The sequence below is a fragment of the Salvelinus alpinus genome, chromosome 35, assembly GCF_045679555.1.
Source record: "Salvelinus alpinus chromosome 35, SLU_Salpinus.1, whole genome shotgun sequence".
Classification (NCBI taxonomy): Eukaryota; Metazoa; Chordata; class Actinopteri; order Salmoniformes; family Salmonidae; genus Salvelinus; species Salvelinus alpinus.
This window is the reverse complement of record NC_092120.1, coordinates 2112619-2124966: the sequence shown is the minus strand read 5'-3', so window position 1 is coordinate 2124966 and position 12348 is coordinate 2112619. Positions and strand designations below refer to the sequence as shown.

Here is a 12348-nt window from a genome sequence, read left to right as displayed (position 1 = left end):
CACTAGGAAGGATTTCTTTTAACTCGTGATTGACTTGAGCCCAATGACTGCTCCAGTGATCCATGGGGTCCAGTCTCAGGTCAGCAGACATCCCAGGTGGTCAACAGACATCCCATGTATCCTGTACATTCTGTTACCCTCCCACATGGACACATATCACAGACTATGGAGGCTCCTGATAAACCCTCTCCTGGTGGGGGAAGGTCAACTGAATCTACAACCTACAGGAGAAAACCAGGTGGCCCCAGAGTTTGCACCCAGATCCTGGGAGACCTGAGCAAGGGAAACGGCATCTTGAGTATTGATAATGTTCAGCGCGATGACATTTGACCGTTCTGTTTCAGGACTGACATGCCAGAGTACAACCAGTTCTCCTATGTTGGTAACATGGTTTGCATACATTTTTAATTCGCCTATGTTAATTTGGTTGAGGATTTTTTGGCTATCTGTATCCTGTTGAATTGTTGAAAGTGGCTTATTAAATGGGCCTTTCAAAAGGCCATATATCAGTCTTTGACTAATTGTTCAATGAATGCTTTTCTTCCGTGTCATGCTGTCCAGTCCCCCCTTTCTGTCAGTGAGGGAGGAGGTGAAGGAGGAGGAGGTGGTATCTGCCTTCTGCTGTGTGTTTCACTCCTGCCCATCTGATCCCCCTCTCCTCACCTGGAGACACTCTGGAACACCCAGAATCCAATCACAGCAGCATACCAAGGGCCAGTGGGAGGTGACATCATCCATGACCTTTACCCCCACCATCACTGATAACAACCAACCTTTGTACAGTGAACCGCTCAAAGACTCTCATTGTCAAATGTCACTCTATGTCAAAGTCCTATATGGTATAAATGAGAGTGGTTATATTTCCTGACAATGTTGTTCCAAACCAAGTGGCGTGGCAGCTGTTGGGCTGAACAAACAAACACATGATTGTTGCTTTGTGGGAAAGAATGACCCAGTCAGTGGCTCATCTGCGTTGTCAGTGGTGATTTTAGCATGTACATCTTGGTGGGGCCAACAAAAAATTGGGATGCATGCCAGCAAAGCCACTACACAACACAAAAACCCTAAACATTAGATGAATTGCACTATAACAGTGACAAACAGTGCCCACAAACTTTTAGGGCCTACATAAAGCTGCCCCAACGGCAGAGTTCCAAAAGCAGTCCCCAAACCTTACCACTGCTACACCTGGCTATCAGCAGAGCCTTGTCTGGCAGCGAAACAGTTAATTCAGCCTCATATACTGCCTTAAAAAAAAAAAAAACTGATATGGCTGACTTAAACAAATGTGGTTTCTACTGACAATTGAGATGTACAAACTATGGCAAGCGGATAAGAGGCAATCCGTAATTTCGAAAAATACATTAATGAGCGAGCTAGGACGAACGTAGTCAATATAGCTATTTGTTCAGCCCTTTTGAAATGTACAGCGACAGAAATCAGAACATGGGCCGTTCTTACAGTGTTCTCCCTGTACACCAAGTCAGAACCGTAGGATAAATAAAGAGGGCATATAAGCAGACAATGAAATCTCTTACAATATTCAATAATTACATTTCTCTAAAACAGATTATAGGCTACATGTGCACCACCAAATTTTGTCATCAAAATCTGGCATTCTCTGGATTTATGGTGCTTTCAAGATAACTGGAAACTCGGAAAAAAACAAGGTTGAATCATGAAGTCAGTGAACTTCAGATCGTAACTCTAGAAAGAGGCCCAAGTTCTGACTTACAATTCCGATTTTGATGACCGTTCAAAACGTATTTACCCAGTCGGAGCTTGTTTTTTCCTGAGTTACCAGTTATCTTGAACTCACTGAAGTCAGATTTCCCAGTTCCGAGTTAACAGTTGTTTTGAGTGCGGCAAAAATCATGCTTGATTGACAGCATGGCCAATGTTGAATGTTTATCATTTTAAACTTGGAAAAGAGACCCTTAAACCAAGATGTATCACCACACAGTCACTCCACTAAATAGTAGGCTAGTGATTGCTTTGCAATGCTTGCAGTTAGCTACTGATTCCTTCCAAACCACTCATTGTTGAATTTGCAATTTCCAACTTGTTGTCCAATGGCTAATGAGCACTGAAACGATTTATCTACAATTTGTCTTAATTATTTCTCTTTGTATGGCAAGGATTAAATAGGGTTTGCCAGCAGATTGTCAGCTTGATTCATGATGATGACTGCTAGCTAAGATTTTGTGTCACGTTCGTCGTATGGAAGAAGAGAGAAGGACCAAGGCGCAGCGTGATACGAATACATTCTTCTATTTATTTAACACGAAACGAAGAACACTTAAACAAACTAATCAAAACAACAAAACGAACGTGAAGCTATATATATATATATATATAAAGTGCAGACACAAGCAACCAATACATAGACAATAACCCACGAAATCCCTAAAGAATATGGCTGCCTAAATATGGTTCCCAATCAGAGACAATGATAAACAGCTGCCTCTAATTGAGAACCAATCTAGGCAATCATAGACATACAAACACCTAGACTAGAAAACACCCCATAAACATACAAAACCCCTAGACTAGACAAAACACATAAATCCCCCATGTCACACCCTGACCTAACCAAAATAATAAAGAAAACAAAGATAACTAAGGCCAGGGCGTGACATTTTGAATGTATGATGTTGACATGATCAGTCCAATCAAAGCTACTGTAGATATAACGTGATTTGACATCATTTTATCTGTGGCCAATGACCTTGAGCCTTCTTGGAAGGGCACTTCTAATGTAACTCTATGGCAGCACCCAAGGGGCTTGCATTTTCTAGCTCTACCCTTAGATTTGGCGGTGATGTAGTGTCCCCATGAGTGACAGAACACTGAGCCAATCACGGCTCAATTAGAGATTATTACCAACCCCTACGCTCCGAATTTTCTGCTGGCTGCCCCCCCACCACAGAAATCACTAAGCTAGGCTGAAACACATGTATTTTGGAGCTGCCTTACTCAAGAAAGAAAAAAAGAGACCATATTTGCATGCAGCTTAACTAACTCAATGATTATTTATTATGTTTTACATTGTTTGCAAACTGATATGTGACATGTATTAATAAAAATAAAAAAAGCATTTCGCAGCACCCGATATAACATCTGCTAAACTATGTACGTGACCAATACATTTTGACCAGACCGAAGCTCTCTACTGCACTGCTGTCAACACAGAGGGACATGGGTGCTCCAGACAATGGACAATCACGGTAGATTGTAAGTACCAAGCATTTATAACTTGTATTCCCCAGTTTCTCCTTTAGTCAGGTAGAGTCAATTGACAAGCACTTCCTATAACTAGATACATACATTCATGTTTCTCACTAGTTTTGGTTGTCATGCCAAGTTAACAGGGGTAAACCTATTCCCCCTCAGGAGACTGAAAAGGTTTGGCATGGGTCCTCAGATCCTCAAAAGGTTCTACAGCTGCACCATCGAGAGCATCCTGACTGGTTGCATCACTGCCTGGTATGGCAACTGCTCGGCCTCCGACCGCAAGGCACTACAGAGGGTAGTGCAAACGGCCCAGTACTTCACTGGGGCCAAGCTTCCTGCCATCCAGGACCTCTATAACAGGCAGTGTCAGAGGAAGGCCCTAAAGATTGTCAAATACTCCAGCCATCCTAGTCATAGACTGTTCTCTCTGCTACCACACGGCAAGCGGCACCGGAGCGCCAAGTCTAGGTCCAAGAGGCATCTAAACAGCTTCTACCCCCAGGCCATAAGATTCCTGAACATCTAGTCAAATGGCTACCCAGACTATTCACATTGCTGCCCCCCCCCCCCCCCCCCTCTCCACACCACTGCCACTCTCTGTGGTCATCTATGCGTAGTCACTTTAATTAACTCTACCTACATGTACATACTACCTCAACTAACTGGTGCCCCCGCACATTGACTCTGTACCGGCACCCCCCTGTATATATTGTTATTTTTTACTGCTCCTCTTTAATTACTTGTTACTTGTAGCTCTTATTCTTTTCTGTATTTTTTTAAACTGCACTGTCGGTTAGGGGCTCGTAAGTAAGCATTTCACTGTAAGGTCTACACCTGTTGTATTCGGCGCATGTGACTAATAAAATGTGATTTGATTTGATTTCCTTAAGATCACAGTAATTGGAGAAGTTCCAGAGTTATGGTAGCTCATTGCACTTCTGAAGTGGTCTGTAAAAAATATGCTGTGTGGCTATAAACAAATGGTCCATATTCTCCCAACAGACCTTCCAGAAAAGTATGCAGATTACTTGGGCTGAACCAACGAAACCACACATTTGACTTGTCAACCTCTACAGTTTTAGTGGAGGAGGAGTTTGAAGATAAGGACACTATATCCTGCACTCCCAGGAATTAGTATGGGGAGGCTTTTCTCACCAAATACATTCAATATATTTAAATGTTTCTATGCCTTTCAAATCATATGAAGAATTTGTTCAAAAACATGTTTTGTGAAACTTTCTTTTTTTCTCTCCAGATTTAATCATGTATAGAGAGCTACAATCAGAACCTAATAACAATTAATAATTGTCTGTATTTTGATTTGTATTCCCGTTACCGATATGTTCTTATAGAGAGGGTCAAGAAAGCTGACAAAATCACTATTGTGAAATAGCTCAAACCCCATGGAAATAAACAGACGTTGAAAATCTCAATAAATGAAAGAGCAACCCCAAGTGGAGAAACACTGAAAGTCCCACACTTGTATTCTATCCTCAGATTACCCTCAAGACACAATTTCAACAGACAGCTGGGGAAGTGGGAAACAAGCTATCGTTAAATACTGGTTGATTTATTGTGCATATTAAACATTTTGTAAAAACTCTTCTGAATCACCCAAGCCATAGATGATAAACAAATGCCTTGTAAAAGCCATAACACAAAGCCACAGCCCAAATAAGAATGTACCATATTCATTAGCCATAAGAACAATAAAGCTACATCAAGCTAACAAATATAAGCAGTCACCAGCTCTGCTAGATTGGTTTAGAATGTTAATATTTTCCTGGAACCTTTAACAGACTTAGTACCATGGCCTCTGGGCCAGCTGACTTCCACATGCTTCCTGTTGTGTTCACACGTTACCATAGACTGCATCATCTCCACCATCACACTCGTATGGGTCGCCATCCTCTTCAGACTACAGGAAACCAGATCAGAGAGATCATCAACAACACCTCTATTGTTTTTTATATCCTTTTTATTTAGAGCAAACTTTTCCCAGATCTCTACAGCAGCTGTAAATGTATGCAGTAGAACCACAGTACATACCTCCATGTTGCCATATAGGTGATTGTTGGTGTAGTAGTTTGTGTGGATTTCACTGCTGGTGTCTGTCTGCTCATTCCTGTGGATAGAGTTAGGACTACTCTCAGATGCATTCTCTTCATTTGATAAGACACAACAAGAGTGAATGTAGGCTAATGGGCTTTAGCAACTCATCAGGATGTATACATTATAATCACAGACAGAACAGCCTGTAGAAAAATACCTTGATGGTGTGGGATCTGAGGAAGCACACTTGGATGCATCAATGTCCTGCTTGCTGGTTACTGGCTGGTCACAATGACTCCTCCCGCTGATTAAAAAAATGATGCCAAGTTGAACAAACAGAACAAAACAGCTAATAACAAACACAAATCTGCGCAGCTCACTTCAAAAATAAATACAAGAGTAACTTACACCTTCTTGTTCAATACGCAAGCTGACATGGGAATTAGTATTACTACCACCACTAATGCAGCAATACCAATTGAAACGTACAGCATCAACTTCTTATCTGTCCAAAAACAAATAAATATGTTTTATTAATGTACCAATGATATCCTTTATGATGTTAATATAGTATGTAAGACTTCATTTATGATGCTTCTCCCTCACTGTTTCCCTTACCATTTGTGGACACAGTCAAGGACAAGGTGGTATTGCCCTTTGTGTTGCTGGCATGGCAGTGTAAGGTCTCTGAGAAGCCTAGTGTCCTCTGTAGGGTCACCATGGTAACTGACCCATGCATCTCCACCCTGGTACTGGGCAAGGTGGGCAGGGGTCCAGCCGGAAGAGACCACTCCACAGTGGTGGTGGGCTCCGAATCCACAATGCACAGACAGGTCACCATGGAGATGTCTGAAGTGCAGGCAGAGCCCACTTTGATCTCAGGGGGGTCTGGGATGAGAATGATAAACATTGGTTTCAAATGAAGAGTATTGTCTTCATATTATATACACAGAAAGGACATGATCCATATTAACAGAATGGCGGCATCTACTTACACTCTACATTGAGCTTCAGTGAGCTGGAGTGGCCTTGTCCCTCTGTGTTGATGTCAGTGCAGTAGAGGGCTTCAGTGAGTCTGGTCACATTCTCCAGTGTGATGGTAGGTCCCGTGGTGGGCAGAGGTCCTCTGCTGTTGTGCCATCTGTAGCTGTGGGCTGCAGGGTTACTGTCACTGGAGCATCTCAGCTCTACAGAGTCTCCTTCCTTCACACTGGACACTCCCTCAACCTTCACATCCACTGGGGCATCTATGATTAACATCATTAGTAAGAATGCTATTACTATGTAATAAACATCTTAGGACAGATTCAGTGGATCAACCACATGCTTTCAATCTATTTAGATTTCAAAATGGAAGTTTTCCAAATCCAGGCTGTGGAAAAAGTTAATGTTTCCTTTTAAAAGAAGTTTAATTCTAGTAGAAAAAAAGAAGGAAGGGATGTGCTGCTAAGGTACACAATAACAGACTTTGGTTGATTCGAGTTTAACTTTTGTCATTTGTGCAGAAGCATTCTGTTTTCAAAGAAATGAAAGTGTAAATCTACCATACAGTGTTATTAACACACAGATGTGTTCCACTTACATTTGACATTGAGAGTTTTGGACCTTTTCACTGTCTTCCCTCCCCTGTGTTCTGCTGTGCAGACCAGAGACGGGTTGTGATCAGTGATGCTGGGAGTAAATGTCAGGGATGACATCACTTCCCACTGGCTGTCGGTCAGCTGTTGTGATTGGACACTGGGTGTTCTGGAGAGGCTCCAGGTGACGAGAGGGGAATCAGATGGGCAGGAGTGAGACACAGAACAGAAGCAGAAACCACTTCCCCCAACTTCACCTCCTTCATCACTGACAGAGAGGGGGGGGGTCTGGAGAGCCTGATATCAGCAAAGAGAAGAGAACAGTTATTGCAGTTCTTGTTCCTCCACCAGTTCTTGGGTCTGTCCTTTCAGCACTATAATTTAAATCAACAAGAAGCTATAGCTATCATTAGGGTAAATAATGGGATACTATAATACAACATTTGAAATTATCCTTGTCAATTCTTCCAGTGGGAACTTACTGCTCACTGCAATGGAGACCGTGTCCTCTTTGTATGAATACTTGTTATGGTCTTCCATTTCCATCCTGAAATGAAAGGGTCCTTTGTCACTGCGATGGAGGGGGTCGATTCTGAGAGAGCAGTTCTTCTGCCGGAGATCTCCCACCAGCTCTGTACGACCCCTGTAGTCTTTGATGATGTTGGTGCTGTCTGGGTGGTATATAACCTTATACAGTGGGGAGAACAAGTATTTGATACACTGCCGATTTTGCAGGTTTTCCTACTTACAAAGCATGTAGAGGTCTGTCATTTTTATCATAGGTACACTTCAACTGTGAGAGACGGAATCTAAAACAAAAATCCAGAAAATCACATTGTATGATTTTTAAGTAATTAATTTGCATTTTATTGCATGACATAAGTATTTGATCACCTACCAACCAGTAAGAATTCCGGCTCTCACAGACCTGTTAGTTTTTCTTTAAGAAGCCCTCCTGTTCTCCACTCATTACCTGTATTAACTGCACCTGTTTGAACTCGTTACCTGTATAAAAGACACCTGTCCACACACTCAATCAAACAGACTCCAACCTCTCCACAATGGCCAAGACCAGAGAGCTGTGTAAGGACATCAGGGATAAATTGTAGACCTGTACAAGGCTGGGATGGGCTACAGGACAATAGCCAAGCAGCTTGGTGAGAAGGCAACAACTGTTGGCACAATTATTAGAAAATGGAAGAAGTTCAAGATGACGGTCAATCACCCTCGGTCTGGGGCTCCATGCAAGATCTCACCTCGTGGGGCATCAATGATCATGAGGAATGTGAGGGATCAGCCCAGAACTACACGGCAGGACCTGGTCAATGACCTGAAGAGAGCTGGGACCACAGTCTCAAAGAAAACCATTAGTAACACACTACGCCGTCATGGATTAAAATCCTGCAGCGCACGCAAGGTCCCCCTGCTCAAGCCAGCGCATGTCCAGGCCCGTCTGAAGTTTGCCAATGACCATCTGGATGATCCAGAGGAGGAATGGGAGAAGGTCATGTGGTCTGATGAGACAAAAATAGAGCTTTTTGCTCTAAACTCCACTCGCCGTGTTTGGAGGAATAGAAGGATGAGTACAACCCCAAGAACACCATCCCAACCGTGAAGCATGGAGGTGGAAACATCATTCTTTGGGGATGCTTTTCTGCAAAGGGGACAGGACGACTGCACCGTATTGAAGGGAGGATGGATGGGGCCATGTATCGCGAGATCTTGACCAACAACCTCCTTCCCTCAGTAAGAGCATTGAAGATGGGTCGTGGCTGGGTCTTCCAGCATGACAACGACCCGAAACACACAGCCAGGGCAACTAAGGAGTGGCTCCGTAAGAAGCATCTCAAGGTCCTGGAGTGGCCTAGCCAGTCTCCAGACCTGAACCCAATAGAAAATCTTTGGAGGGAGCCGAAAGTCCGTATTGCCCAGCGACAGCCCCGAAACCTGAAGGATCTGGAGAAGGTCTGTATGGAGGAGTGGGCCAAAATCCCTGCTGCAGTGTGTGCAAACCTGGTCAAGAACTACAGGAAACGTATGATCTCTGTAATTGCAAACTAAGGTTTCTGTACCAAATATTCAGTTCTGCTTTTCTGATGTATCAAATACTTATGTCATGCAATAAAATGCAAATTAATTAATAAAAAATCATACAATGTGATTTTCTGGATTTTTGTTTTAGATTCCTTCTCTCACAGTTGAAGTGTACGTATGATAAAAATTACAGACCTCTACATGCTTTGTAAGTAGGAAAACCTGCAAAATTGTCAGTGTATCAAATACTTGTTCTCCCCACTGTAGGTGTCTTTTAACCAGATGCCAGTTAATTTGGAGGGCTTCTTCTCTGGTTATGGGTAGTTGAATGAGCAGGGAATCACGATGCATGAGCCCTGTAGGCCGGAGACTGAGCTGGGCACCTCAGCAGTCCATGACGAGGCATCAACTCCCATCACTCAAATAGCAGTGGGAAACTAAAGGTGTTGGACAGTTAGACATTCAACTGACCACACTGGTTAGTTTAAACAAATTCATATTACTTACTATATACAGTATACAGTTGAAGTCGGAAGTTAACATACACCTTAGCCAAAAACATTTAAACAAATTTGTTTCACAATTACTGACATTTAATCCTAGTAAATATTTCCTGTCTTAGGTCAGTTAGGATCACCACTTTATTTTATGAATGTGAAATGTCAGAATAATAACAGAGAGAATGATTGATTTCAGCTTTTATTTCTTCATCACATTCCCAGTGGGTCAGAAGTTTACATACACTCAACTGGTATTTGGTACCATTGCCTTTAAATAGTTTAACTCGGGTCAAACGGTTTGGCTAGCCGTCGACAACCTTCCCAAAAGAAGCCCATTCCTCCTGACAGAGCTGGTGTAACTGAGTCAGGTTTGTAGGCCTCCTTGCTCACACACGCTTTTTCAGTTCTGCCCACACATTTTCTATGGGATTAAGGTCAGGGCTTTGTGATGGCCACTCCAATACCTTGACTTTGTTGTCCTTAAGCCATTTTGCCACAACTTTGGAAGTATACTTGGGGTCATTGTCCATTTGGAAGACCCATTTGCGACCAAACTTTAACTTCCTGACTGATGTCTTTGTCACGTTCCTGACCTGTTTTATGTTATTTTTGTATGTGTTTAGTTGGTCAGGGCGTGAGTTGGGGTGGGCATTCTATGTTTTGTGTTTCTATGTTTAGGTCACTTGTAATTAGCCTTATATGGTTCTCAATCAGGGACAGGTGTTTGACGTTTTCCTCTGATTGAGAACCATATATAGGTTGGCTGTTCACACTGTTTGTTTGTGGGTGATTGTCTTCCGTGTCTGTGTCTGCGCACCACACGGGACTGTAGCGTTTGTTCGTTCGTTTGTTATAGTCTGTACCTGTTCCTACGTTCTTCGTGTTATATGTAAGTTCTCATGGTTTAGGTCAGTCTACGTTCGTTTTTGTTATTTTGTAATCCTTCCAAGTGTTTGTTTTCGTGTTTCGTCGTTTGCTTTAATAAATCATTATGTATTCACAACCCGCTGCATTTTGGTCCTCCGATCCTTCTCTCCTCTCCTCGTCCGAGGAGGAGGAAGATCTAGACACCCATTACAGTCTTGATGTTGCTTCAATATATCCACAATTTCCTTCCTCATGAAGTCATCTATTTTGTGAAGTGCACCAGTCCCTCCTGCAGCAAAGCACCCCCACAACATGATGCTGCCACCCCCGTGCTTCACGGTTGGAATGGTGTTCTTCGGCTTGCAAGCGTCCCCCTTTTTCCTCCAAACATAACAATGGTCATTATGGCCAAACAGTTCTATTTTTGTTTCATCAGACCAGAGGGCATTTCTCCAAAAAGTACGATCTCTGTCCCCATCGGCAGTTGCAAACCGTTGTCTGGCTTTTTTTATGCCGATTTTGGAGCAGTGGCTTCTTCCTTGCTGAGAGGCCTTTCAGGTTATGTCGATATAGGACTCGTTTTACTGTGGATATACAGTGGGGCAAAAAAGTATTTAGTCAGCCACCAATTGTGCAAGTTCTCACACTTAAAAAGATGAGAGAGGCCTGTAATTTTCATCATAGGTACACTTGAACTATGACAGACAAAATGAGAAAAAAGAATCCAGAAAATCACATTGTAGGATTTTTAATGAATTTATTTGCAAATTATGGTGGAAAATAAGTATTTGGTCACCTACAAACAAGCAAGATTTCTGGCTCTCACAGACCTGTAACTTCTTCTTTAAGAGGCTCCTCTGTCCTCCACTCGTTACCTGTATTAATGGCACCTGTTTGAACTTGTTATCAGTATAAAAGACACCTGTCCACAACCTCAAACAGTCACACTCCAAACTCCACTATGGCCAAGACCAAAGAGCTGTCAAAGGACACCAGAAACAAAATTGTAGACCTGCACCAGGCTGGGAAGACTGAATCTGCAATAGGTAAGCAGCTTGGTTTGAAGAAATCAACTGTGGGAGCAATTATTAGGAAATGGAAGACATACAAGACCACTGATAATCTCCCTCGATTTGGGGCTCCACGCAAGATCTCACCCCGTGGGGTCAAAATGATCACAAGAACGGTGAGCAAAAATCCCAGAACCACACGGGGGGACCTAGTGAATGACCTGCAGAGAGCTGGGACCAAAGTAACAAAGCCTACCATCAGCAAGGGCATTGAAGATGAAACGTGGCTGGGTCTTTCAGCATGACAATGATCCCAAACACACCGCACAGGGCAAAGAAGGAGTGGCTTCGTAAGAAGCATTTCAAGGTCCTGGAGTGGCCTAGCCAGTCTCCAGATCTCAACCCCATAGAAAATCTTTGGAGGGAGTTGAAAGTCCGTGTTGCACAGCAACAGCCCCAAAACATCACTGCTCTAGAGGAGATCTGCATGGAGGAATGGGCCAAAATACCAGCAACAGTGTGTGAAAACCTTGTGAAGACTTACAGAAAACGTTTGACCTCTGTCATTGCCAACAAAGGGTATATAACAAAGTATTGAGATAAACTTTTGTTATTGACCAAATACTTATTTTCCACCATAATTTGCAAATAAATTCATTAAAAATCCTACAATGTGATTTTCTGGATTTTTTTTTCTCATTTTGTCTGTCATAGTTGAAGTGTACCTATGATAAATTACAGGCCTCTCTCATCTTTTTAAGTGGGAGAACTTGCACAATTGGTGGCTGACTAAATACTTTTTTGCCCCACTGTAGATACTTTTGTCCCTGTTTCCTCCAGCATCTTCACAAGGTCCTTTGCTGTTCTTCTGGGATTGATTTGCACTTTTCGCACCAAAGTATGTTTGTCACACCCTGACCTTAGAGAGCCTTTTTATGTCTCTAGTGGGTTGGTCAGGGTGTGATTTGGGGTGGGCATTCTATGTTGTGTTTTTCTATGTTTCTTTATTTCTATGTTTTGGCCGGTATGGTTCTCAATCAGGGACAGCTGTCTATCGTTGTCTCTGATTGGGAA

The 12348-nt window shown here is 42.6% G+C and overlaps 1 pseudogene; it reads right to left on the bottom strand.

The window, feature by feature from the left end:
* Positions 1-3850: 3850 nt before the first annotated feature.
* LOC139564074 (B-cell receptor CD22-like) lies at positions 3851-9405 on the bottom strand (annotated as a pseudogene).
* Between the last annotated feature and the right edge of the window lie 2943 nt (positions 9406-12348).